This window comes from Neofelis nebulosa, chromosome 7 (assembly GCF_028018385.1).
Source record: "Neofelis nebulosa isolate mNeoNeb1 chromosome 7, mNeoNeb1.pri, whole genome shotgun sequence".
Lineage (NCBI taxonomy): Eukaryota > Metazoa > Chordata > Mammalia > Carnivora > Felidae > Neofelis > Neofelis nebulosa.
Genome location: NC_080788.1, coordinates 99,955,264 through 99,980,039, shown reverse-complemented (window position 1 = coordinate 99,980,039; position 24,776 = coordinate 99,955,264). Strand labels below are relative to the sequence as shown.

At 42.3% G+C, this 24,776-nt stretch overlaps 1 long non-coding RNA gene across 1 annotated transcript; it reads left to right on the top strand.

The window, feature by feature from the left end:
• The first annotated feature begins 480 nt into the window (after positions 1-480).
• Positions 481-8,000, top strand: LOC131517207 (uncharacterized). Its single transcript, XR_009264458.1, has 2 exons — positions 481-768; positions 7,111-8,000. It is a non-coding gene; the product is annotated as an uncharacterized LOC131517207 (long non-coding RNA).
• The last annotated feature ends 16,776 nt before the right edge of the window (positions 8,001-24,776 follow it).

Sequence of the window (24,776 nt, the reverse complement as noted above, 5' to 3'; positions counted from 1 at the left end):
ATTTAATCTCTTTGACTCTTTGAGGGTCTGTGACCTGAGAATTGGCCCTAAGGAAAAAAAAAATATCGACATCAAAGGGGGAAAAAAAAGTGTGTTTGAAGATATGTAAACTGAGAATAAACTGAGGGTTGATGGGGGGTGGGAGGGAGGGGAGGGTGGGTGATGGGTATTGAAGAGGGCATCTTTTGGGATGAGCACTGGGTGTTGTATGGAAACCAATTTGACAATAAATTTCATATATGTAAAAAAAATGAAGATATGTTATGGTATTGTTTATAATAAGTCCAAATCAGAAACAACCTAAATGCCCAATAAGAGAGGATAAAGACCCAAATAACCTAATAGAATAAACACTAAACAAATAAACAAGTAAATATGTTGTATGCTGCTATGGGCTGTTTTGTGTCCCCAAGAAAACATGTGTTAAAGTCCTAACTCAGAATGTGACCTTATTTGGAAACAAGGATAATTGCACATGGATTCATTAAATTAAACTGAGGTCAAATGGAATAGGGTGAACCTTCACCTAGTATGACTGGTAGCATTTTATGAAGTAGGAAAGAGACACGGAGGGAAGGCAGCCATGTAAAGATGGAGGCAGAGACTGAGTGGTGTATCTACATCCGTGGAATGCCAAGGTTGCCAGCCATCACCAGAAGCCAGGACAGAGGCACGGAACAGAATCTCGGAACCCTCAGAAGGAACCAATCTTCCCAGCACCTTGATTCCAGACTTCAAGCCTCCAGAAGCAAGAGAGAATAAACTTATGTAGTTTCAAACTACCCTATTTGTGATACTTTGTTATGGCAGCCGTAGGAAACTAATACATATGCTCCATAGAGAAACTAATATGGAGAATAATAAAAATAGGAGTGCGGAGACGAAGTATTGGGTGGGAAGATAGCTCTTCATATAGTTCAGGGAGAACTGTCAAAGGTAAGATGGTATTTGACCAGAAATACCAGAAGCAAGGAGGAACAAGGCAGGCAGCTATCTGTGGGGAAGAACCTATCAAGTTAGGATACACCCAGGCAAAGCTCCAAAGGGAGAGCAAACTGGACACCTGTGTGGCTGGAGCAGGGTGGACGTGGGCCAGAGGGGTGGGGGGTAGAAGCACTGATGGTTTGTGGCAGCTTTTACTAGCAGTGAGTTTGGAATACCCCTTCGAGGCTTTTGAACAGACCGATGACAGTATCCGATTACTGTGTTGAGCATCAACTGTCAGGGTCCAGAAAAGAATCAGGATGAAGACCCATTCGGTAGCTTTTGAAATCATCCAACCAGGGGATGAAGGTGGTTTGGGCCAGGGTGGTTGCAATGAAGATGAGATGAAAGGTGAGTTCTGATTCTAAACATTCTTGAAGGGAAGAGCTGGTAGGTTTTGCTGAAGGACTGGATGTGTGATATAAACGAGTCAAGGAAAACATCAGACCAAGTTGGAGGCCTGCCGTAGGTCAAGGATGGAGACCTTGTTAAGATTGGGACCTGAGGTGCAGGTTCATTAGAGTTTAGCTTTAGACCTACTAAGTTCAATACGTTCATGAGTCATAGAGATGCCACAGAGATGGCCAAAAGGCAGTTGTACTTATGTTCAGCTCTAAAGATAGAACTGGGGAGCTGGCAGTACATGCATGGTATCTGAGGCCACGGTAATGGATGGGATCACTGGGCACGAGAGTACAGCTGGAGAAGAGAGGCAGCCTGAAGCCTTAGGACTGAACTCTGGGGCACTTCCCACTGTTAGATACTGGAGAAGTTCAGGGCGCCTGGGTGGCTCAGTTGGTTGAGCGTCCAACTTCGGCTCAGTTCATGATCTCTTGGTTGACAAGTTCGAGCTCCACGTCAGGCTCTGTGCTGATAGCTCAGAGCCTGGAGCCTGCTTCGGATTCTGTGTCTCCCTCTCTCTCTGCCCCTCCCACGCTCATGCTCTGTCTCTCTCTGTCTCAAAAATAAATATAACCATTAAAAAAAATTTTTTTAAGAAATTGGAGAGGTTCTGCAGAAATTTAGAAGATTCTAAGGTGGAGAACCGAGAGAGAGAGAGAGAGAGAGAGAGAGAGAGAGAGCTGTCCTAGCAGCTAAATGTAAAAAAATTCAAGAAGAGAATGGTGAAATATTGTCAGCCATTATAAATAATGTATTCTCATCTTAATGTTACAGGCATAGGTTGAGGTGATGTGGAGTGAAAAAAATGAGGACTCCAGAGTGTATTGAGCAAAGTGTTAATTTTGTTCAAAGACAATTACGTAGGCATAGAAAAACAGAATGAAGCTATAGCAATGCAAACTGTTACTTCTAATTTCCACTAGAGGATGATTTTTGTTTTCTGTTTTTAGAGCAATTTCCAAGTTTTCACTAAGAAGCTATTTTTTCATAAATGTATATATGAAATTTCTTAAAATCTAATAGCAAAGGACTCTGGATTCAGTGTTTTAAAAATGAAACTATGTAACACTTGGAAAGTCTTCTAAGCAAAACAGTAGAAACTTGTTGACATATCATGTGGTTAAGTGTTTTTTGGTTGATTTCAGTTTGCTCTCTTCTCCAAAAAAATAAAGCATGGAAGTATTTTTTTAATGTTTATTTATTTTTGAGAGCGAGAGAGAGAAAGAGAGAGCACGAGCAGGGGAGGGGCAGAGAGAGAAGGAGACACAGAATCCTAAGCAGGCTCCAGGCTCTGAGCTGTCAGCACAGAGCCCTACACGGGGCTTAAACTCATGAACTGTGAGATCATGACCTGAGCCGAAGTAGGACACTTAACCAGCTGAGCCACCCAGGTGCTTTAAAAACAGGGAAGTATTGAGATTTTTTTTCATTTGCATTATAATTATCTCTTTTCAGAAAGGAGCAATGTAATTAAAATAGAATCTGATTATTTTTAATTCACATAAATGATCATTTCTACAGATATGTAGAGGCTGGGTTTCCATTTTTAAATGTTAGGGTTTTAGCAAAATAACTCAGACAGAGAAAGACAAATACTATATGATCTCACATCTATGTGGAAGCCAAAAAAAACTGAACTCCTAGAAACAGAGAACAGATTGGTGGTTGCCAAAGGTCAGGGTTCCAGAAGGTAGGCAAAATGGGTAAAGGGAATCAAAAGGTACAAACTTCCAGTTATAAAATAAATAAGTCACGGGGATATCATGTACAGCACTGTGACCAGAATTAATAATAGTGTATCATATACTTGAAAGTTGCTAAGAGAGCAGATCTTAAAAGTTTTTATCTCAACAATAAAAAAAAATTATGTAACTATGTGAGGTGATGGCTGTTAATTAAACCTAATGTGGTGATCATTTTTGCAGTATATACATATATCAAATCATTATGTGGCACACCTTAAACTTATACAATGTTATATGTCAACTATATGTTAGTAAAACTGTAAAATAAAATAAAATAAAATTTACAAACAAAAAACAAAAGCAAAACACAAATGTTAGGGTTTCAATGTAACCTTAAGCCTTAATAAGTTTGTGCCCTGGTTTTCTGGTATTAAATGAGCTTGATGAACCCTCCACGATCCCTAGTGTGCTTGTAGGACTATTAGAGTAAATCACATACAGTGGTCTCACCACCTGTCTGTGGGAATATGTTCTAAGACTCCCCCCCACCCCACTCCAGTGGATGCCTGAAACCATGGATAGCATTGAGCCCTATGGTTTTTCCTGTACATGTATAACAAAACTGAATTTATAAACCAGGCAAAGAGATGAACAATGTTAATAATAATAATAACAAACTAGCAGGGGCGCCCGGGTGGCTCAGTGGGTTAAGCATCCGACTTCGGCTCAGGTCATGCTCTCATGGTTCGGGAGTTTGGGCCCCGAGTTGGGCTCTGTGCCAACAGCTCAGAGCCTGGAGCCTGCTTTGGATTCTGCATCTCCCTCTCTCTCTGCCCCTCCCCCACTCGTGCTCTGTCTCTCTCTCTCAAAAATAAATAAACATAACAAAATTAATAATACACTAGAACAATTACAATGATACACTATAATAAAAGTTATGTGAATGTGGTCTCTCTCTCCAAAATTATCTTATTGTCCTGTACTCAGCCTCCTTCTCTCTGTGATGATGTGAGATGATGAAATACCTATGTGCTGAGATGAAGCGAGGTGAATGACACAGCCATTGTGACGTTGCGTTAGGCTACTTATGGCCTTCCGATGATATGTCGGAGGAGGATCACCTACTTCCATACTGCGGTCAACCGCGGGTGACTGAAACTGTGGAAAGCAAAACCACAGATAAGGAGGGGAGGGACTACTATAGGGCTACTGTAGGGTAATGGTGTGACTGAAGAGAGAAGGTGGGCAACCCTTCACCAGCCTCCTCCAGGCTCTGGCCTCACTTGCAGCAGCCCACACTAACAGCAATTGATGGCTTAAACCAGTCAGTTTGCTTTTAATGCCCAAGAGTGGCCACACTATCTCTGTAGATAGTCCTGGGGGAAACAGCTCCTCCTTGGCAGGGGAAGGAGGGCTGGTTTCCAGCCAGGCCCCAGAAGTGCAGGTTTAATTTCTGAGGCTGGTCGTAAGACAGGAGCCATGTTACCCTGTTATTAGCCTGGTGGAGCCAGCATTTGAGCTGAGCTCTGCCCACCCTGAGGCCCTGCCCGGGCATGTGCTGGAAGCCTCTTTGAACAGCTTCAAATAACAACATTTTATGTCTCAAAATACCACAAGCAATTGAGGGCAGTCTGGACTCAGCAGGCTGCACATTTATTTAAGCAGTTTATCCCTGATTCTCTTAGCAAAAAGCAGGGTAGGAGAGAGGAGAAGAGGTTGACTAAGAGAAGTGACAGATGCAGTTACAAAGTTCCAAACATACCCCTTTCCTCTGAAGTTAATTCCTCAATAACACATGCACACAACTCAAAAGCAAACAACACACAGAGCTGACCTCTACCCTAGGAATTAGGAATAAGGTTGGATTTATGTGTCATACACTGGAAGTAGACAGTTTTTCATCTGAGAGAAGGCTAATAAGCAGAACGAGATAACCCTTGGCTATCTCTCTGAAATACTAGGTTCCCTAAGAAGGCATTCTCCCTACCAGGGGAAAGAGATGGGATTTGGAATCTGTAATATGATCAGCCTCTTACTGAAGTGTTTGAGTTCCTTAACCATTCAGAGACCCAACTCACTTCCTATTTCTGTAAAATGTGGGCTAATCAGATCCACAGCCAGACTGGCTGTGAGGACCAAACACTATAAGCACAGTAGGCTTTTCTTTGTTCTAACATTCACTGTGTGCTACATTATGTGAGCAGGGCCACTGCCCACGTGCCCTCTAGGACCACCTTACCTCTCACATATGTTCCATAAGCATAGGGTTCTCTCCTTCCCACCACATGCCCACCTCTCACCTACCAACTTCAATGCCGTGAAAGTCATGGCAATCCACGGCTGCTTCCTCATTCACCCTGCTTCTCTCAGTCAGCTCTTGCCATCCCCCTTCCTACTTGCATTTCCCAGTACTCGGGAATTCTGAATCAATCTGTAATTCCTCTTCCTAGAATCCTTCCCCAAGAGTTCTGATCACATGTAAAACAAGTTTAGCCATTGTGCAAATTAGTTCTATGGCCAAGTTCCTAACACAGTCTAGTAAAAGCCAAGGGTGGGACTGGGAAAATGAAGTCAGTGTGACAGCCCCATGGTGAGTAGGAGGGTAGGAAGGTTGTGTGATCCAGAGGAAAAACACTAGGCCTGGGAGTCAGAGGACCACAGGCCCAGTCCTAGAACTGCTGTGGGTCACATATTTAACATCCTCGGGCTTCTGGATCCCCACAGAGGAGGTCAGACATGGCAAATAGGTGGCACTGGTGACAATATTTACCCACTCCTCCCATACCCATGGCAAACATCCCTGATCAATCAGTCTATCCTTTCCCGCAAAACCCACGCTAGACCCAGCACTCTGGGCAGCCACCGTCATGTAACTGGAGTTAGCACAGGAGAAAAAAATCTCTTTGGTGTCCCTGAGCTACAATCTAAAATCTCCCTTAGTATTTGGACATTCTCTGCTTCTGTGATGTGAATTTCCTCAAAGTACAGGTTTGCTGATTGAGGAGCACCACCAGAAAAAGGGGAATCAGGACTTCCTAGAAATCAGCCACATATGCCTATGGTCTAGTGCCCCTTTATACTTGTAGCTCTGGGCAGACTCCAGAATGGTTCTGCCAGCATGCCACACAGAGGAAAGCCAATCTTAACTATAACTCACAGCTGGGTGGAGCCTGGCTCCAGCCCATGCGCATGCAATGTGGGATGGCCCTTTAAAGCACAATACTGATTTTTTTGTTAGGGTCTCCCAAGAACAGATCCCATGAGCCTTGTTTCACCGTGGATAACCAGACTAATTCCACAGATTCTGCTGTGCCAAGTCTTTCCTTATTTGCTAGTTTCAATGTCTGTTTTGGCCTCCTGCCTGGCCTGGGAAGCCCTGGCCCTCTCTACTGTAGATTCCACAGCCCGTGACCTCGACTCAACTCTCTATCTGGCTCCAGCCATCTTGGACTGACCCCTCTCCCTGCCAGACCCAGAACTGCCCTGTGTTGCCTCATCTGCCCCAGACCGTGTATCTGACATGCAGACTCTAGACTGAGTCTCCCCAGATGTATCTGACTCCTCACCATTTTCCCCACTAGCATGTAAGTGACGCCCAGCTTTGGGAACCACCAAAACAATAACACCTCTCCTGACCCTGCTGGGCCCATGAAATAGTGTTATCTTTGCTCCTCGACAGCTTTCAATAGCTTCCACTCCCTTTTCTTATCTACATTCCTTTACTTGGCTTCTCAGGACCTTTGTGATCAGCCATCCCACTTACTTCCTAACACATCCCTTCCCTGAAGCCACTCTGATCTTCCTACTGGGCCATCCACCCCCCAGCCCTCCTCTACCTCTGGGCCTCCAGCCATCATGTTCCTCTTGCCAGGAACTTCCTGCCTTCTTTTTCAGGCCCCAAATCTACCAATTCTTCACAATCCAGCTTACATCCCATCTCCCCTATGAGGCTTCCTCTGACTATGCCAGCCTGTTTTTTATCTAACCTATAACTTTTTATACCAGGCAATCTTGTACTAAATTATCTATTACTTCACAGGATTTGCAGATGTTTCATCGGTGTTGGCCTTAACTTCTCAACCAAAGTGAAAGCTTTTGGAGGGCAAGAACCCACCATATGACCTGAGTATCCCTCACCGGTAACATCACAACAAACCAACAAACACAGCAAACGTTGAGCACCTCTTCTATGACAGAATGCTTAGGAAACACCTGCTCATTCATTTTTCTAACCGCTGGATAAGCCTACTGAGATGCATCAAGTTCTTGCCCATCTATGTCCAATCTGGGACATAATGGATCCTTCTCATCCTGAGTTAAAGAAAAGGTTAAATGATGCCAGAGCCCAAGAAAGTATCTGCCTATCAGGCTTCAGCAGTGGTTTTCGAACTTTTAAGTATAAAGAGTCATCTGGAACATTTTCTAGAAGAGAAGATTCCCCAGCTGTACTGACACAATTTCTGAATGACAGGGTCTGGGGGGAGACCTGAAATGTGCATTTTAATAAGTAGTCTATGTAATTTTGAAGTAGACAGTTCATCACCCTGAGAAAGATTGGGCTGTGGGACGTTTTCCAGAGATAATCTGCAGTGTGTGGGCAGAGGTGGAGAAGGGGCCACCACCCCCCAAAAGTCTACCCAGGTGGCCTATGGCTGAGAATTTCCTCAGTCTTTTCCTTGGTTATAGTCCAACTGTGGTTACCAAATCTCTGAGACTTTCAGCCAAAAGACCATTTGGCCTGGAAGGATCATTTTTATCTACAGTGATCTCCCTCCCAAAGGCCTCTCCATCTGGCCTGTCCTCACTGGAGGGAGCAAATCAACAGACCAGTGCTCTCATATAACCAGCTGCAGTGTGGGGCTTACAGGCTGCTTTAACTCCTGTTATGAATCAGAATGCAATTATGAATAATTTGTACGAGGCTTGTCACATCTTGTTTCAGTCTTTCTTCAGTTCATCGTTGTCGCTGTTCAGCCTTTCAAGTACTTATATGTCTAATTATTTTAAGGGCTTCAAGTCTGGAATACTACACTGCAGCATTATCCAGAATCTAGCTTCCCATAGCTGACATCTCAGTAAGCTCTCATATTTACCACCCCACATGTCAAAAGTAAGGAAACAGAAACCTTTTGAACAGGCAGGGCAGAGGCGGGTGGGGTGCCTTGACTCCCCTGCATCCTGCGGGCACCCTGGCTGAGTAACTCTACTGTGTGTCCTAGCATGTTATACACAGAGGCCTGAGGCCAGATGGTTTTCCACAACAACTTCTGCAGCATTATTAACACCCATCCTGTTTATACATGGGGACTTTTCATGGTAAACAACTGTTAATGGAAAGAAATAAAGTCTATATATATATATATATATATATATATATATATGTATATACACATATATGTATACATATATATGTGTGTGTGTGTATATATATATATATACACACACACACATATATATGTATACATATATGTGTATATACATATATATATATATATATATATATATATATATATATATATATATATACCTTTGCCCCAAAGCAGATGTTAAACCATCAGGTTCCAAAGAGAAAGATCCTTGTATAAATGATCCTCTAAGCCTAATTAAAAATCTCTACTTCAGGAATGCCTGGGATCAAATGGGAGAAATATTCTCTTGAGATTTCCCCAGAGGCAGCGAAGGCCTCCCTGGTCTTCCCAGGCACAAGAGACAGCCCAGAGAACCGTTGGTGTTTCCTCTGAGACAAGCAGATAGAGTCCAAGATGCTCCGAAGAATAGTAAAATTCACACGTTCTCTTTCCCCTTCCAAAGCTTGATTCCACCCTGGGGTTCGCGATAAGCATGTGCAATGTGTTTATTTAAAAACTGGTTTTTGCTTTCTTGCAGGTGTGTGGGGTTTCAGAGCCAGGGGCAGGACTGCAGGGTGGGAAGGGCATCTGAGAAGCCTGAGAATAAGGACACCCCATGTGGTGGAAGAAAGGAAATGTGTGCCTACCCATTTTTGCAGCTGGCCCTTTCCATTTGCCTCACACTGGACTCTTGCAGGCCCCGAGCAAAGGCATCACATCAATCTGCTTGGCTTGTGTTCAATTCCCTTTTAACTCCCCGAGCCTTAGGAGAATCACCTTTCTGACAAGTGAATTCATTAAACTTCACTAAGTCTCTTTGAAATCATGATTCTCCCTTTGAAATGATAGCCACATTAAAGGCTATTGTTTGGCATTAAAGTTCAAAAATGCATTACCTTTTATCACCATTCAATAGAGAACCAGAGACTGAGTCAATAAACCAAAGAGAAGAGCACCCACGTAGGAAAGGGCAGCTGGGTGGGTGGGTGTCTGTGGACTCTTGCCAGACCCTGGGGTACAGACATCAGAACCAAGGAGAGGCAGTAGGGTCAGAGGTGAAGAGCATGGGGTCCAGGGTGAGCCAGCCTGAGTGCAGACCCTGCATCCATCACTTCTACCCATCTCACCTTGGGCAGTTGACTGCCCGATGCTCTCGTTTCCTCCTCTGTGAGGCTGGGATGCGACTTTAGGGGATTGCTGTGAGAATGAAATGAATTACCTACATAAAAATACATAGATGCAATAGATGCATCGTAAGTGCTTAACAAATGTTATTATTGACTCTTGAAAGAAAATGGATATAGGATTTAGTCCTCATGACAGGTAGCTTCTGAAAATGTTAAAGGTAAAATGCTTCAGAGGCTGACAGCCTCTTGATATGGTAAAACAGGCAGCAGTGTGATCAGGCTGGGGCACAGCACTCCCCACCCACCATCCTTCTGCCCCCCACTCAGACTCTCTAAGGGAAACATCTTAAGGATATGTCTCTTGGTCTCCACCTTGGGAAACATGAGCAGAAAGCCTTTCTCTCCTCTTGCTCAGTTTTCATTTCATGAAAGAATAAGACATTTATTGAATGCCGTGTATGTAAAATTCTCATCTAGAAGAACTAATAATCTTCAGACTAATTAAGTACCTACTCTCCTCAGGATGTGTTATATTCATCATCTTATTTTTTCCTCACAACCACCCAACGAAGTGGGTCCTATGATCATCCCCATTTTTAAAGAGGAGGCCCAGAATGGGAACTTGTCCAAGGTCAGCAGTTAGCCAGGAGTTGAACTCCGTGTTTCCAAATCTAGCGCCTATGCTACAGAGCTATGTGTCACCTTCACCTACCCTCTCTCCTTCTGCCTCACTGAAGGATTTCATGTTTTTATTGATGTTTGCTAAGAAAGCCAAGTGGATGATGAAACCTGCTGGTGAACATTCATTTTGGCAAAGTTGAATCTAGGACTTAACCATGTACCATGTTACAAATCATTCTACTAGGACCAGGGATGAAGTGAGGAGACACATCATGCCCCTAATGAACAAATGTTCAGTCTCTTTGATGGGAAGCGGTGTGTGGGAGAAAGGCCATGTGAAATAAAAGTAACAGAATATAAGGAAGGGAGGGAGAGAGAGGAAGGGGACATCTGGGACAGGTGTGGAAGGGTGATGGGACAATATGGCGTAACAAGGAAGGTCAGCATGACTTCTTTGCTTTCACAACACACTGAAGGAACACTCAGAAACCCTAAACAGTTAATCCTGGAATGGTCAACAGCCAAAAGGAGAGGAAAGAGTCTAGCCTCTAACTCTGAAGCCAATACTCTCCCCTTTGCACTTTACGTCTCCCTGAGCCTGAGGAGGTGTTGAAGGCCATGTCCTGAAGAGTCTTAATATTGCCCTAAGGAGCTTGGGCTTTCTTCTCTAATGGATGGAAGTACCCACAATGCCCCCTCAGCTCTAAATTTAAGAGCATCTTCCAGGAATTTCTGAGCAGGAAGCAAATCCCACTGGCTTCCCTCTGTGCATACATACATCCCCCCCAGGGGTGTCCAGTGAGCCAATCAACCATTTCTTTCTTTCTTTTATGCCAACACAGCAGCTGGATTAGCTGCACCTGCAGCCCCTGCTGTGTCACACGCGATAAAACGATCAAAGCCTGGAATATGACTTCAGACTATAATTTAAGTTAATTAAGATTTTTTTAACCTAAATTACATTTTAACATTTCATAACAGACCTGTCAAGATTCTATCTATCAAAACTCTATCAAGCAAACAAAAGAGGATAATTATATTTTCAGACACATGCAGTCATCACTCTGCTTGGTTTCTTATAAAAGGACTCCTGTCTTCCCTCACATTCTCCTTTTTAAATGCTCTTCCTTTTCCCCACCCACTCTCAGAGTCTGAGACCATACACTCTTAAACAAGTGGAAAATATACCAAAGAAATGTGTAACTGAGAGAATGAAAGTCTTTCTCAGAAGCAGCAACTCTAATTAGAACTGCATCTAAAGGAAATATCTCTTAGTTGGTAGGGGCATCCTGTCTCACTAAATAGACTCTGATTGGGGATAGAGGAAAGGCAGGATATAGAACTCCTCAAATCAAAGAGAACAATGAAATGTCAACAAGCTTCCTACTAGAAGCCAAATTTGCTTTTGCTTTTTTTTTTTTTTTAAAGTTTATTTATTTATTTTGAGAGAGAGAAAGAGAACATGCGGGAACAGGGGCAGCGCAGGGAGAGAGCTGGATAGAGATTCCTAAGCAGACTCCACATGGTGAGCACAGAGCCCAACTCAGGGCTCAAACCCACAAACCAAACCATGAGATCATGATCTGAGCCGAAATCAAGAGTTGGGCACTGAACCAACTGAGCCACCCAGGTTCCTGGAATTTGCTTTTATCTTGTCCCATTAAGATAGGGAGTTTGTTCTAAGGTCTTCTTTGAGATAGCAAGGGAAGAATACTAACTATATTGGTTATTACTGGATGCCTCCTCCTCACCCATTCCACTCCTCCCCTAACCAATATGAAACAGCCATGCTCTTTGGGCAAAAATGACCCTTCCCTCAAATACCACCCCCCATTGTTGGTCCCCAGGGGCCTAAGGTACTCAGTGTAACCTTATTCTCTTTGGGTTGGGATTGATTCAGGAATTGGGTAGGAACAGAGTCCTCAGCCAATCAGCACATGCCCACCCCACCCCAGGAACCTATGGAGACAGGGGCACATGATCTCGGTGGGTCCAGTCAGAGTGAAGCCCACAATTTTTGTGGTATGGTGGAGAGGACAGAAACACTCTCCTTGGACCCATGTTGAACAGCACTGAATCGGGAACTACCACAGGCATTTTGGTACCAAGGAGGGAATCCTGAGGACAAAGTCAACACACAAAGCCAACAAAATGTTACCAGAGAAAAGAAACAGAAATCCTGATGAAACTGTGTATGAAACTTGACTAAGCTAGTTTGATGTGGGTTTTCTTTCTTTTGCAACCAAGAGCATCCTAACTGATCTACCAACTGTAATAGTTCAGTGCTTTGTGGGACCATAGCCCTTTGAAAATCCAATACAGACCATGATTCTTCTTCCTGGAAAAAAAAATCATGTGCACAAAAGCTCACATGGAATTTAGGGGAGACAGGGGCACAGACTGAGAGTCCCCGGCAGACTGGTTAGATGTTTAGGCTTTGGGGTAGGACAGACTTCAATTCAAATACTGACTTAACAACTGCATTACTTTGGATTGCCTTACATAACTCTTCTGATTTCATTTTATTCCTCTATAAAATGAGATTAATAACAATACCTACTTCATAGGGACTCAAAAACTAAATAAAATTATGGATATCTAGAGATTAGCATGCTACACAGTCGCAACCCAAACACTATGGCATCAGGCAATTAAGGACAGTGCCTGGGGCACCTGAGTGGCTCAGTCAGTTAAGCGTCCGACTCTTGATTTCAGCTCAGGTCATGATCTCGCAGTTCCTGAGTTCAAGCCCCGCATCAGGCTCTGTACTGACAGCGTGGAGCCTGCTTGAGATTCTCTCTCTCCCTTTCTCTCTGCCCCCCTCTCTCTGCCCCTACCCTGCTCACACTGCCACTCTCTCAGAGTGAAAGGCATCTAGGTAAATGTCCATGTCAGATGTTAGGACATGCAAAAAAGTGAAATTATGACTGCTCTGAAAATACGAAGCATTTGATCTGGGATTAGTCATAAATTTGGGGAAAAGGTGACCTTTAGGGCAGGATTTGGGGCAATACGCAGCTTCCTCATCTGAAAAGCACCTGTGTAGTGCTCAGAATTATTGTGACCCAAATGAGAGAAAAAAGATGTGAGGCAGAGTGGGGAAGGTTTTGCTGACTGTGATTTTTTTTTTTAAATCAAAGTAAAAAGGGGAATAAGAAAGATCTAATCTATGGCTGCACATCTCCTACAGACTTTTGAAATCTAAAGAGAGCAAAAAGTAGCAATTTCCCGCCCCAGCTCGGCAGAAGTGACTCACTGGGCTGTCCTTTACAGGCCAAACTCCAAAGTTGCTTACAAAAAGGAGAGCTCTTGGGTTCCACAAGCATGGTCACCTGGTCCAACATCCTTCCCTGCTGTTCTCCACCCGCTCTGCCCACCTCCAGCACCTGCAAGCCCTCGGCCACCCAGAGGGTTTCCCCAGCACTCACATTCCAGCAGAATCATAAGGCTTTTCGAATATGTCCCCTTGACTTATGACTTGGAAATGTCTGCAGAAATGGAAAATCCAGGGCAAAGCCAGGAGGAGCACCATCCTGGGACATTTTAGAGCAGACACAGCCCATCTGCTTAATCTTTCACTGTAGTCTTCTATTTCTACCTCTTACCATCCTATTTTTCCTTCTGCATCAAAACTCTGCTTTTTTGTTTTTTTTGTTTTGTTTTTTCCCACTCCATTTTCCTAAGTAGGCTAGTCACAAATAAACACTTTTTTCGAGAACTAATGCAATCCCATCATTGCATTTCCTGCATTTATCTCAGTTATGTAGACCTCAGAGCAAGTCCCAGTGAGATGGCATGGTGAACAGACCCCTCCCCACCAGCAGGTGGGCGGAACGCCTGTACTGGGAGGAACTATGTCCCATCCCAGGCTATTATCCCTGTTAAACCAATCCCTTCCTGTGAATCTTCCCCTTCAAGAAACCCTGAGAGCTCAGGGTGCAGGTGTGTGTAAAGTTACGGATATAAATTAACAAGAAAAAGTTAAAAGTTGTCCCAACTTCCCACATCACAGCCAGTGATGACTCAGCGACAAAGTTCTGCTCCCTCCTGGAAACAGCTGAGACCAAGAAGGCAGAAGGAAAGAAATGCTGACAGAGACCCACAAAGCCCGCTGCAGTCTGGTAAAGCACCAAGCCAGCCGGCATGTCTTATGGAAAAGGAGAGCAGATGCGACCGCAGTTGGCATGGAAAATGGCCAAGCCACGGCGCGGCTGATGACAATCGCCACTTTGGAGAAACACGCCAAAGGCTGCTGCAGCTGGCTCAGTGAGGAAACTGTCAGTCACAGCCTTGGGCCGCTCTCAGGGAGTGGCTGTATCATCCGCTGCATATCCCAAACCAAGAGCTCAGCCCAAAAGCAGAGATTCCAGGAATTATGGGCAAGCACTTGAAGAAGCAGAGTTCAAAGCCCAGGAAGATGCTAGACAAAATCCTTGGAGATTTTTGTAAATTGATGAGCACCTGTTATGAACCTTTTTTTTAAATGTGGGATAAATGGATAGAGAATGGAAAATATTAGTGCAGGAAAATATTAAGGCACTATAGCTCAGTCCCAGAGTGGGGTGGGACTGGGTATTCCCCTGCTCCCACCATTGCTTTCCTGCTGCCACTGCTTTTGGCAACATTGAAAGGAAAGAAAATAAACAGGTGACAGAATTTCCACTAGACCCAACTAGCATGAAGGAAAACCTTCTTTCCTTTGGCACATGCCCTGATGATCTGGATTGAGGAGAGAGTGTCACATCTGGTCTGGGCTAGTGATTAAGAAGCCTGGGCATATTCATTCAACTCATGCATGGGTTGGCATGGCCATAGATGAGAACATCGAGGTATAAGCAGCAAGGCCTTTCCGTATCCATGCGAAACAAAGGCCTTCAGGCCTAGCCTCCTTGAAGAGATGACCTGTGATCTGTCTCCCAGCCCAACACAGGCTTGTGAGCAGGGCTCTTGAGAACACTCAAGGAACTGGAGGATCCAGTGCCCTCTGGCCCCTCATGCCCTTCCTTGACCATAAGATAAGGGGGAGATCCCCAGGCCCTGCCTTCCCATCACTACAGCTGCATGCCCACCCCCTCCCCATGGCACAGCCTTCACCCCTGAAGGAGCTGATACTCCCAGAGCCTGGGTGCAGCAGAAATCATAATAAAGACATTGTGAGGCTAAAATAATAAAAATAAAAATAATCAAGTAAAATGTAGGCTAAGACTTCTGCAAAGCTGGTTATTCCCACTTTTTAGAAGAAGAAATTGAAATATATCGCTATGCTGCAGCTCAGAGCAACTAACGTTTCCTCCAGATGCCAAATATCTAGGACATAACCAATCCACAAAGAATTATTGATATACTCAACTGTTCCATCACCAAGGCCGCAAGCTGAAAAATTCCTCCTCCTGACCTAAACCTCCTTTGATTTCTCACCCTACAGCCCTCTAATTCTTACTAAATCTGTCCCCACCTCCTCTGGGCCTCCATTCTCTAGATCCTTCTCTGTGTCCTAAACCATCAATGTCCTTCTGGCTTCATTTGCCTCTTTCCCAGCCTGAACTCATCAGAAACGACTTCAGCAGGGTTTTCCCCCGAACCTTAGAATTACTCCCAGGGTGCCCAGGTGGCTCAATTGGTTAGGCATCCGACTTCAGCTCAGGTCATAATCTCACGGTCCAGGAGTTTGAGCCCCACGTTGGACTCTGTGCTAACAGCTCAGAGCCTGGAGCCTGCTTCGAATTCTGTGTCTCCCTCTCGCTCTGTCCCTTCCAGACTTGCGTTCTCTCAAAAATAAACATTTTAAAAAAATACTCCCAAGCTACCCACTGTGAGTAGATTGCCAATCATCAAATCCGGGACACTCTTACTGTTCCTTCCCCCCATTCTATGTGTAATGTGGGACAAAATGCCAAGTAACACGGGACAAAACACCAAAGTACATGGATTGCATCCCTGTGCTTATTTTCTCTAAACTCGGCTGGGTCCTCACTCCTTACTGACCATTTTTGTTAACTTTTCCTGTTTCCGTATACCACTTCTAAAAGCTTTGGTCTCCTCAGACACATGTAACTGTCTTAACTAGAAAGACAAACTCATTTATTATTCTGAGAATATTAGTAAGTCATTGGGGTGCCTGGGTGGCTCAGTCGGTTAGGTGGCTGACTTAGGCTCAGGTCATGATCTCACAGTTTGTGAGTTTGAGCCCCGCATTGGGCTCTGTGCTGACAGCTCTGAGCCTGGAGCCTGCTTCAGATTCTGTGTCTCCCTCTCTCTCTGACCCTCCCCCCGCTCACACTCTGGGTCTCTATCTCAAAAATAAACATTAAAAAAATTTTTTTAAAGAAGATTAGTAAGTCATTGCTTAGAATCCTCTCAGATTCTTTGCTCAAAATTCCTCCATAGTAGTGCTACTGCTGGGTCATAGGGTAGGTCTATTTTTAATTTTTTGAGGAACTGCCACACTGTTTTCCAGTGTGGCTGCACCAGTTTGCATTCCCACAAACAGTGCAAGAGGGTTCCCATTTCTCCACATCCTTGCCAGCATCTGTAGTTTCCTGATTAAACTCTGTGAGATGGTATCTCAGTGTGGCTTTGATTTGTATTTCCCTGATGATGAGTGACATTGAGCATCTTTTCATGTGTCTGTTGGCCATCTGGATGTCTTCTTTGGAGAAGTGTCTATTCATGTCTTCTGCCCATTTCTTCACTGGATTATTTGTTTTTCGGGTGTTGAGTTGGTAAGTTCTTTATAGATTTTGGATACTGGAAGGCATTATGCTGAGTGAAATAAGTCAGTCAGAGAAGGACAGATATCATACATTTTCACTCATATGTGGATCTTGAGAAACTTAATAGAAGACCATAGGGTAAGGGAAGGAGAAAAAAATAGTTACAAACAGAGAGGGAGGGAGGCAAACCACAAGAGACTCTTAAATACAGAGAACAAACTGAGGGTGGATGGGGGTTGGGGGAGAGGGGAAAATGAATGATGGGCATTGAGGAGGGCAACTGTTGGGATGAGCACTGGGTGTTGTATGTAATCCAATTTGACAATAAATTAGATTCATAAAAAAATTCCTCTATATTTTTTTACCACAGTTTTGTCTTCTCTCCTATTTCAAAGAAATGGGTATTCCTCTTCCTTTCTTTAAAGTTAACCCTAGGTTCCTTACCTTCCTGCTTCTCACCTTCTCCGTGATCTTACTCTCTCAATTTTGTCCTCTCTCACTTGGAACTTGTCTCTTTGCTGCTGCTTGGTCCCCTATAGCAAAAAATATATAACTTTCCTGAACCTATACTTTAGCTATTCCTTGTAGGGATGCTTAAACCAGAAGTCCCACAAGAAAAAAAACAAAAGCCCCGTTGATAGAAAGCTCAAAATAAAGTATTAAAATCCACAAAAGAAATGAATAAGCCACCAAGAGGGAATGCCAGTAGATGTAATACATGGGGGCATTATTATTCCAAATTTCTGAAACAGACTACAAAATTAGTATGTTTAAAATAATGAAGATGCTTTTTAAAAGAATGGAAACCATAAATAAAAGTATGAAAATGGACAGATTTTTAAATGGAATTTTTAGGAATGAAAAATACAGTGCTAAAAATGAAAATCTTAAGAGATATAGCAGATTAAACAGTTGAAGAGAGTGTAAAGTAAATGGGAAATAGATCTAAAAACTCATGCAGAATATTATACAGAGAGATAAAGAGACAGGAAATGTGAAATCAATTCAGAGATATGATCACTAGAATGTGAAAGTAAAAATACATGTCTAGAAAGAGAGAAAAGACAGAATAAAGGTAAAGCAGGATTTGAAAAGAAAATGGTTAAGATTTTTTTCAGAACTGAATGCATAATTACTTAGAATGAATAACTACCCCATGCTGAAGAAGATAAATAAAAATAATTCTACCAGTAGACACATTATGGTAAAACTGCAGAATATCAAAAACCTATTTTCAAAAGAAACTCTTTTGAGCAGACATAGAGAAGAGACAAATTACGTACAAGGGAATGACAGCCAGACTGGCAGCCAGCTTCCTGCCAGCAACAGCATATTCGACAGGAAAATGAAACAGTATTTTCATACCATTGTGAGAAAATAACTGTCAACCTAGAATCCTACACTTGACGAAACCAAAATTCAAGAAAGAGCAAGCACGATAAAAACACGTATGGACAAAGACAAGGAAGAATTTACCACTCATGGACTCTCACTGGAATGTCTAGTAAAACTTTGCCTCGTTAAGAAAGAAATGTAGTCCAAAACAAAGGCGCAAGATGCCAGATGAGATAATGAACACTAATGTCAATATGTATAGTAATAAATCTAAGTAAGCTTGCCAATAAAGAAAACAATAACACAAATAACTAACAGAAAGTCAGAAACAAGACAGAAGAAAAGAGTAGGTACCCAAGATGAAAATGAGAGAAGAGCAGAGTTTAAATAGTGGAAGTTCCCGGGGCGCCTGGGTGGCTCAGTCGGTTGAGCGTCCGACTTCGGCTCAGGTCATGATCTCGCAATCCGTGGGTTCAAGCCCCGCGTCGGGCTCTGTGCTGACTGCTCAGAGCCTGGAGCCTGTTTCAGATTCTGTGTCTCTCCCTCTCTCTCTGACCCTCCCCCGTTCATGCTCTGTCTCAAAAATAAATAAACATTAAAAAAATTTTTTTTAAAAATAGTGGAAGTTCCCCATTCTGCTACGTAAACTAAGTCAGCCACAAAATGACAAATCATTATGATTCCAATTCTATGAGGTCCAGAGAATAGTGAAAATCATGGAGACAGAAAGTAGAAAGGTGTTTGCCAGGTGCTGGGGAGGCTGGGAGAGTTGTTTAATGAATACAGACTTCCGGCTTGACAAAAGAATTCTGGCCACGGATGGTGATGATGGCACCACAATATTATGAATGTATTTAATACCACCAAACTGTACACTTTAAAATACTTAAGATGGTAAAATTTTACATTATATACATGTTACCACAATTTAAAAAATTGGGACAAATTAAAAGTCCTCACACATTTTGGGAAATGTTCGCTTTATACCTAGGTATGATGACAAAAATTTAAAGATTACCACCAACAGAAACAAAAATATACAACTTCCAAATTAGAAAAGGGAGAGAGAAAAATAAATAAAAAATTGAAAGGACAGAAAGAGCAAAAAGAATAGCAAAGAGAAAGGAGAGTAATACAAAAACATAAAATTAGATGGAAGAAAAGAGTCCCAAATATATCAGTAATCAATGGGGAAAGAAAAAACAATAAAACCGCTGGCTATAATATAGTCTCAGGCTGGTACTTTTAAAATTCCAACTGTACAGTATTTGCAATAGAAAGATGAGAAAAAGATATATCAGGCAAATGGTAACTGCAAGAAAGCTAGTGGAGCCTTATTAGCATCAGACAAAATAGAATTTAGGCAAATAGAATTATTCATATTAAACAAACTAAGTGAAAAGGAATTTTGGAGTGGGAAGAAAGAAGGAGCCTGATTCTGTTGTGCTAAACAATACGGCCTCAAAATATATAAAGCAAAAAGCTACAAAACTCCAGGGGAGAAAAAAAAAAAAAAAAGGAAAATCATAGAGGAAGATTCCAATATACCTTCCCAGAAAGTGATAAGTCACCCAGACCAAAAATTAGTAAGACACAGAATATTTGAATTATAATTACTAACATAGACCTAAAGGAAATATAGAACCCTGAATCCCCCAAATGCAACAGAAAGACATAATTTTGAAACAATGGAACAAGTACACATGACAAGAAAACAGATATCCAAATAATTTGAGTTAACAAAGAACTCAGAGTAGAAGTCATTAGCATAACATGCCAAAACTTGAGGATATGGCTATAGCAGAGTTAAAGGAAAAATTATAGCTTTGTGTACCTGCATGTACTAAAAATAAGATGAGCTAAGCATTCAAGGGGTCGGAAAGAGTAAAGATAAAACTCAAAGAAAGACGAATGGATACAGCAAAGACAACAGGAAGGAACAATAGAAAGGAATGATAAAACCAAGGTTTTTCCAAAAGGGCAAATCAAATAGATTATTTTCTGGTAAGACCAGTCAGGAAAAAGAAATGGCACAGATTAAACAAGGTTAGAAGTAGAAAAGAGATAATCATTTCAGGTGCAATGGGCACTGAAGAAATGACCTAAGTGAATGCGGTGAATCCAAATTTTGAGAGCTAAATTTATTATTTTTATTTTTTTATTATTTATTTATTTAAGTTTATTTTAAGAGAGAGAGAGAGAGAGCACGAGTGAGCATGTGAGTGGCTGATGGGCAGAGGGAGAGGGAGACAGAGAATCCCAAGCAGGCTCTGCAGTGTCAGCAAAGGGCCAGACATGGGGCTTAAACCTACCCCTTCCTTCCCCTGCCCCTGTCGCTGTCACTGCCCCCACCAGGATCCCAGAGATATCGAGAGCCCCCACAGTCCCATGGGGACACCTAGTTGTAGGATGACTCTCAGTTCAATCACCCAATCCCTAACATCCTAGCAGAATGCTTCTTCCTCTCCCCATTTGTGCTCTCTTTCTGCTGTATTTCAACTATTATTTTATCATTTTGTGTTTTGTATAGTCTTTACTATTAATTTCAAAATTGTTTATATGACTGAAATTGTACAATTCCTCGGCGTTGAGTACACTCACAACACTCTGCAACCATGCCACAGAATATTGTTGCAGAATAGCCGAAATCAAGAGTCAAACAGTTTGAGCCACCCAGTCGCCTGGAGAACTAACTTTATAATTTTTAGGCAAATTTGTCAATGTTGACTCAAAACTTAAATATATCTGCATATTTTTAAATAGCAAAAAAAATTACCCATATAAATTCCAGGCCAGATGATTTTTATTAATTTTATTTATTATTTGTATTACCAAAGTTTCAGTGAATATAAATCCTAACCCTATATAAGCTATATTGGGAAATGAAATAGAAGAGACATTTCTCAATCTCTCTTTAGGTACTATTATAATCTTCATACCAAAATGATACAAGGAGCAACTAAGAAATAGTAGCAATGGGCAGAAAAATAGCAGTTGATATACAGTGAATGTTCTAAAAGCACTGGGAACTATTCTAAAAGCTTTACTTGATTATTTCATTTAATATCTATGTAGTAGGTGTTGCCGTTAACTCCATTTGGAGATGAGGTAGAACACAGAGTTTGAGTAACTTGCCTAAGTCAGGGGTCAGGAAGTGACAGAACAAGAACTGAAACCGAGAACACTCTTACTTCACAGCCCATTTGCATCAGTGCTCTGACAAATACTAAAGACTGAACGCCAAACGAACATAGGTGCAGAAAATGAGTATCAGCACATCCAATCAAGCGATTTTCATTTTTTAATCGCACTTAATCAAACTGGAAACCCACCCATGGTTTTAAAATTAGGAATAGGGGGGCCTGGGTGGCTCAGTGGGTTAAGCCTCCAACTCTTGATTTCGGCTCAGGTCATGATCTCATGGTTCCTGAGTTCAAGTCCTACGTCGGGCTCTGTGCTGACAGTGCAAGGTCTGCTTGGGATTCTGTCTCCCTCTCTCTCTGCTCCTCCCCCACTTGCTCTCTATCTCTCTCTCAAAGTAAATAAAAATAACCTTAAAAAAATTAGGAATAGAAGGTGAACTTCCTGAACTTGATAAAGGGCATCCATTGAAAGCATACATATTATGGGGAGACTTTGATTTCCCAATACATTCCTGAAAAGACACAGATGTCTTCCATCAGTGTTTCTATTCAACATTGTACTGGAAACCATACAAGTAAAATAAGTCAATAAAAAAAATGAAATGTATAAGGAATGAAAAGAAAAAAAAACTTCTGATATTCAGACTATATTATTATACATAGAAAATCCAAGACGTACAGTATTAGAATTGAAAAAGATGCTTCAGAAATATTCCTGGATAAAAGACGAATAAAACATTTTTTGAACTCTTATTCTCTTCATAATATTAACAAAAATATATTTATTCAATAAATGTTGGAGTATCCAGGCAGTGAATTATGTGCTATAATCACATGTACAAGACTTTAATTGGAGAACTTAAACTTTCCTGAAAGATATGAAAGAAGGCCAAATAAATGGAAAGATATGTCATGTGATAGGACTTAATATCCTGTAGAGATAACTCTCTCCAAATTAACCTATAATTTAAGAGAAAGTACAATCAAAACCTAAAACAATTTTGATTGGAATATGACAGCATGATATATGACAATATGTAAAACAATTTTAAAGAAGAAGAACGAGGCATGAACATTCACCCTATAGGATACCAAAATTTATTTTCAAGTTATGCAAATTAAGAGAGCAAATTCTTGGCACTAAGATTCACCTGGAGGTGGGGGTGGCATGATCCACCTGGGACACGGTTTTCTAAGCCCTGCACTGACAACACACCTCTTATCAGCTTGGTCTGGCCAAATCAGAAAATTGAATTCTCTGCTACCCTTCACGAAGAGTTCCTATAGACAAGAGAAAACACATTCAATTCTGTGTCTGGACATGTAAACAGCTTTTGGCAATAGTCTGCAAAATTGAATATCAAATAGTAGAGTCTTTCAGGATCCCACGCAGGAAAGGCAGCCTTACCAGGAGACAAGATAGAAGTTGAGATCTGCCCTGGCTGGAAAGGGAGCGACACTAGAGAAATGAAGGCCAATCACAGTGACCTTCAATGGCCTTTGTTAATAAGAGGTGGTATGCTTCAGAAAACCAAGATGAGCCATTTGCCACAAAGTAATCCTGGGCGAAAGGGCAGTGGCCTTAATTCCACTCTTTGCAAGGCGGAATCAACCTTTTCAGTTTCTCCACCCTCACCCTCTTCTCTTCGAATATCAGGAAGAGATGACACGGGGACGATCCATTCCCTCAGGCTGAAAAGTAATAGTCAGTGAGCCAGATCAGGGCAAGAACTCAGTTTATTTCGGGCATGAATATTAAATGGGATCTAAGACAGATGGAGTTCTTATTTCTTTCTATTAGTAGAGTGATTCATGACAGCAAAGACAGGACTATCCCCAAACACACAGGGATGTCTTTAGTCCTTTCTCTTGGAAAAGACCAATACTCAGTATTTCTCAATCTCAACCTCTCTCAGTGTCTCTCCCTCTCTCCCTCCCTCTCTCTGTTACACACATCCACACCATACACTCTATACTCTTCATCTAAGGAAACCAAATTGCCCTCAGCTATGGGCCCACAGTTCCCACTGATTCCAACAGGAATTGTGGGCATGGCTTTGGGAGCCAGAATGTGACCCATGTCCCATTAATCAGTCCTACGCCATAGGAATGGAATTTGAAGTGAACAGAAAGAGTCCTGTGCTCTAGCCATCTGCTCACTGACTTCAGCTCCTTCACATGACAACAAGAGCAGCCAGAGGGCAGGTTGCTTGTTAGCAAGGCTCGTACTCCTAGCCCAGGCCCCCATCTTTGTGTGCTACCACACAAAAAAGCACTGGTCGATAGCCCCCTCCCCAATGTCTTTACTATATGACTGCTCCTTTATTAGTTTTTTTTTTTTAATGTTTATTTATTTTTGAGACAGAAAGAGACAGAACGCACAAGCAGGGGAGGGAGAGAAAGAGAAGGGGACAGAGGATCACAAGCAGGCTCTGTGCTGACAGCAGACAGCCCAATGTGGGGCTCGAGCTTACAAACCCATGAGATCATGATGTGACTCAAAGTTGGATGCTCAACCGACTGAGCCACCCAGGAGCCCCTATTAGGCTTTTGAGGTCAGAGGACCCCAGCAGACTTCCCCAGCCCACTTGGAAAAAAGTTCCATGTGTGGACACGCACCATTCTACCACAGGACTACCATCAACTTCCTCAGGACTCAGGACCAAATAATGCAGGAAGCTGACCCACAGAGCAGGCAGCCTCCTCCCTGCTTAACAGTTCTCACTTCAGAAATGTGAAGGCTAATTCAGGTAATGCAAGGGCTTGGGAAAACAAGAGTAAGGGCAACAAATGGAAAACATTCACTGAGGTTGTAGAGACACAATCCATCCCATCTCCTGACTTCAGTTGCTCCTCTTAAATAAAGCTGGTATCACTCCATCAAGTCCAACATACTAGCTCTGGTTTGCTCAGGTCTCAGAGTTTCATAGGATGATTGGGCATTATTGGTGTTTATGGAAGTCATTCATTTCTGCACCCTACATTTTACTGAGTGCTATGAACTAGGTACCATGCTAGGCTCTGAACAATCCAGGAGGAAGAAGAAACATAATCGCAATGCAGTGTGATCAGTGGCTTGACTAGATGGATCTGTGGTGCTGGAGTCGGGTGCAGAGAAAATGCCTCAGGAGCGTGGCTCTTAAGCTGGGTCTAGAAGGTAAGCGAATAGGGTATATTGGTGATGCCTCCCCTGGTTCTCTGGTGAATTTCTTCTTCATCAAAAACACTCCCAAAGCTTTTTAGCATCACCATAAAGATGAATCTTCAATCTGTTTTTGAAGCATTTCATTTCACCAAAATGAAACTGATTCCAATAAAAGGTGCTCCATTACTCTAAAATTAATAAACTATCCTGCATATTTTTAATCGCTTAAAATATTTTTGAGCACAAAAGTATACATGTTTTCCATAAATACTC